This window comes from Anomaloglossus baeobatrachus, chromosome 1, assembly GCF_048569485.1.
Source record: "Anomaloglossus baeobatrachus isolate aAnoBae1 chromosome 1, aAnoBae1.hap1, whole genome shotgun sequence".
NCBI classification, from domain to species: Eukaryota; Metazoa; Chordata; class Amphibia; order Anura; family Aromobatidae; genus Anomaloglossus; species Anomaloglossus baeobatrachus.
This window is the reverse complement of record NC_134353.1, coordinates 330,163,262-330,168,010: the sequence shown is the minus strand read 5'-3', so window position 1 is coordinate 330,168,010 and position 4,749 is coordinate 330,163,262. Positions and strand designations below refer to the sequence as shown.

General features: G+C 36.5%; 1 long non-coding RNA gene across 1 annotated transcript; it reads left to right on the top strand.

Moving 5' to 3' along the window:
• The first annotated feature begins 456 nt into the window (after window positions 1-456).
• LOC142292303 (uncharacterized) lies at window positions 457-4,454 on the top strand. Its single transcript, XR_012750596.1, has 3 exons — window positions 457-558; window positions 818-855; window positions 3,795-4,454. It is a non-coding gene; the product is annotated as an uncharacterized LOC142292303 (long non-coding RNA).
• The last annotated feature ends 295 nt before the right edge of the window (window positions 4,455-4,749 follow it).

Genomic DNA, 4,749 nt, shown 5'->3' with positions numbered 1-4,749 from the left:
CAGCTGACGTTGAGTCCTTATATACCTCTATACGGCACTCTGATGGACTTAAGGCAGTTGATTGTTTTCTCCATGCCAGTAGTATAGAACCATTGATGTCAGAACTCATTTTGATTTTACTTGAATACATCTTGACTCAGAATTATTTTACCTTTTAAAATCAGACTTATTTTCAACTGCAAGGTAGATTTATGGGGACTTCCTGTTCCCCCTCTTACGCAAATCTTTTTTGGGGTCATGGGAATGCGATACTTTTCAAAGTAACCCTATTAAAGAGACAATCAGTGTAGATATTTGGATTAGGCGTATCGATGATATCCTGTTTGTCTGGGAAGGATTCTTGGAACAATTGAATTCATTTATTATCAAGCTTAATGATAATGAGTTGAATATCAGACTAGCTTATACTTTAGGCCTAGAACTCATTTTTTGGATATCTCCATTCAGGAATCATCACAAGGGGATATACATCTGATACAATGATTGTATACTGAAAACCCATGGCCACCAACTCTCTACTATACACAATCTCCTTGCATCCAAAATCAGCAATTCAAGGTATATCCATAGGACAATACCTCAGACTAAAATAAATATGCTCTTTCGCAAGATGAGATTAAATGGATATATAGATTGGTAACAATTATACCAGTGAGTCTAAATGAAAATTTAGCTTTTCAACTTTCCTGTAATAGTGAGCATTTTTATGGTGGGAGGTTTTTTTCATTAAGAGTTTTTCATTATTGATTTATTTAAGAATAAAGCCATAGTTAGTTTATTTATGTATTTTAACCTTATTCCATTTAATTATTTTTAGAATTACTATATCTTGTTCAGTGACCAGGTCCGGAAGAAGTAAGAGAAACCAATCCTGATATTCTTTACATTTTTGATAGGCTGATATGCTTGGAACAGAATGTTAATGCTATATATTGTGATATATGTTGTTTTTTTCTTTTTTTTAAATTTTATTATTATATAAATTAGCTGTTCATCATGGTTGTATTATTTCTTAATATAGATCTATGTATGTGTTAATTGTATGGCATTGCATGTACTGTCATTTTAAGCACTTTATTGAGGTATCTTCTACATTTTAGTTTTTAACATAACCTTTCTTATCATTCATCAATTATTTATTTAAGTACATTTAATAATAGTGCACATTGCACAGTGCACATTGTTAGATAGGATTCATCATTTCACTATTAATTTACATAATTATTCTAGTAATGTTCTTCGGTTTCAATATCTTATGTGCCATTAATATATATATTGTTTTTATAAAATACACTGACACTTTAATAGGATAGCACCAGTTGTACAAATTCTTGCGTTGGCACCTTAAGATTGTTCTTGCACTTTTTGCATGTAGTTTGCTATACTTTGCACATGCTAACAGCCTTAACTATGGATCCATAGCTCAGGTATTATTCGTGCGTACTTTTCACCCTTGATACACAGTTGAGACCAGAGGTTTACATACGCAATCCACAAGACAATAGGCAAGACACATTTGCATGTTTTTTTCACTATCTAACATGAAATCAGAATACACCTTTCCCACGTTAGGTCAATTAGGAACCAAAATTATTTATATTTGCCAAATGCCAGAATAATGAGAAAGAATGTATTAAAACATTTTTATTACTTTCTGCACAGTCAAAAGTTTACATACCCTACTAGTACTATGCCTTTAAACAATATGGGATAGCCCATATGATGATGTCATGTCTTTGGAAGCTCCTCTTATTGGCAACATCTGAGTTAATTAGAGACACACTTGTGGGTGTATTTTAATGCACACCTGAAACACACTGCTTCTTTGTGTAGCATCATGGGAAAGTCAAAATAAATCAGCCAAGATCTCAGGAAGAGAATTGTGGAGTCTGGTTTATCCTTGGGTGCAATTTACAGATACCTGAAGTTGCCTCATTCATTTGTACAAACAATTATACGCAAGTACAAACAAGATGGGAATGTCCAGCCATCATACTACTGAGAAAGGTTCTGTGTACCAGTGATGACCATGCATAGGTCAGACATGTGGGTCTCAACCCAAGAACAAAAGCAAAAGACCTTGTGAAGATGCTAGCGGAAGCAAGAAAGATTGTGTCATTTTCAACAGTGAAACTAGTACTGTATCAACATTGACTGAAAGGCCACTCTGCCAGGAAGAAGCCAGTACTCCAAAAGAAACATAAAAAAACAGATTAATGTTTGCAAATGCACACAGGAACAAAGACTTTTTGGAGACATGTTCTGTGGTCTGACGAAACTAAAATTGAACTGTTTGGCCATAATGACCATCGTTATGTTTGAAGGGAAAAGAGAGAAGTTTGAAGCCTAAGAACACCATCCCAACTGGGAAACACAAGGGCAGCAGCATCATATTGTGGGGTTGTTTTACCACAGGAGGGACTGGTGCACTTCACAAAATAGATGGTATTTTGAGGAAGGAAGATTATGTGGAAATACTGAAGCAACATCTCAAGACATCAGCCAGGAACTTAAAGCTTGTGTGGAAATGTATGTTCCAAATAGACAATGACCTGAAACATATAGCCAAACTGGTTACAAAGTGGCATAAGGATAACAAAGTCAATATTTTGGAGTGGTCATCACAAAACCCTGATCTTAATCCTATTGAAAATTTATGGGAAAAACTAAAAAGGCAGGTCGGAGCAAGGCGACCTACAAACATGGCTCAGCTACACCAGTTCTGTCAGGAGGAAAGGGCCCAAATTCCTACCAACTATTGTGAGAAGCTTGTGGAAAGATATCCAAAATATTTCACCCAAGTCATACATTTTAAGTGCAATGGTACCAAAAACTAATGAAATGTATGTAAACTTTTGACTTTGCAGAAAGTAATAAAAATTTCTTAAAACCTTTTCTGTCGCTCATTGTTCTAGCATCTGGCAAATATAAATAATTTTGGTAATACTAATTGACTTAAAACAGGAAAGGTTTATTCTGATTTTATGTCAGGTAGTGAGAAAAACATGCAGATGTGTCTTTTTAGATTCTTCTGGTTTCAACTATATTGTTCAAGGGAGTGCGTATGCGCCCCAGACGCTCCCCAGTGCATCATTTCTGTGCTACTGTGATCACGGGCGCATGCGCTGCAACTTTCTATTGGTGCTGGGCTTGCGTTCCAATGACCATGGGGCTATTGACTGCAATAAGGGGATAACATCAACGGTGCATACTTCGGGAATTCTCAGAAGTTGTCAAGGGTCTTTATGGCAAATTATTACCAGAATTATGTTCAGGCTGCACAGGGCTTTATAAACATCATGGACCCCTCACCAACACATGCCCCCTGACAAAGAAGGGTGAAACATAAACATGCATTGGGGTGAGGGGGAAACACAGAGCACTCTTATCAAGGTATGCATACATTGCATTTAATTTCAAATGGACTGCATCACATTCTCCATTTGGAGTTCTATACTTTGGGTAAATACTTAATCTATTTGGCAGACATGGGATGCATGGCACATTAGCTACCTGCTTGGACTTTGTTAGAGTGCGCACTGAGGTTTACTCCTTATGAAAGCTAAAAGCACTGGCTTTGGACTAATATGATATTTTTTGTATATATTGGTTTGGTTACTGTTTTTTCATCTGTTTGAGATCAATAAACATTATTATATAGTGTGCAAGAATTATTCATTTTGGTGGCTTCTTTTGAACAACTAATATTTGGTGAATCAATACTTCAATACTGTAATAAAACACTGCCTTGCTGGAAGATACTAGACTGCATTTATTTTTTTCTTATGTTGCAGCTATTAACCATTACCATGCTAGAAGATACTTCAGGATGCAGATAAAGATGAATTCACGGCTGGAGGAGAAAGTCGTCTGCTTACTCACCATTTAGCCTATGCACTTTTGTCTCAGCAGAGCAGATGATTGTGCATTCTGCAAGGAGCCTCAGGATACATGCTGCAAAGAGCAGAGCGGATACCAATTTTTTTAATTTATGACAGTGTTCCCAGCCATAATTAGGAGTTAGCCCTCTTCCATTACTTCCATTAAAAGAAATGCAATCCCACATATCAATGGTTTAGGGATGCTTTACTGTTGGCATGACATAGGACTCATGGTAGTGCTCACCTTTTATTCTCTGGACAATTATTCCTCCATATATCAAAAACATTCTTAAGGATGCTTCATCAAGGAAAATACCGTAACTTTGCCCCACTCCTCCTTTCTTCTATCTTTATACTTCCTACAACTTTATTTTCTCTGGTGAAGCCCACTATAGACTGTTTGGGAGATCTGGAAGAATGATTGCTCAGAGACACAAAAGTGAGTATTATCATGAGTCCTGTTTCATGCAATCAGAAAAGCATTCCGAAGCCATTGATGGGTGGTACCACCAACAGTAAACTTACATTGGTTATGATACTAAGCGAATCATCAATTAAAGTCTAACACATGAAATCCCCATAAAAACAAGACTTTTTTTTTACGTATGCAATAAAGAATCCCTAACACAACACACAAAACTAAAAGCAGTCCGTTAAAATCCCTTATGGATACTGTAGACTTATAGTACAACTGAGAATGTACACTATCTACTGGGCATCCAATAGATATCTATTATTCCTTTTCTCTATGAGCCTCCTGATGAACCAATATTTGGTACGGAAGTGCCAAAAGGCACAATGTGTGGGAATGGCTAAGTGTTAAGGGTGCTTTACACGCTGCGACATCGCTAGCGATTGCTAGTGATGT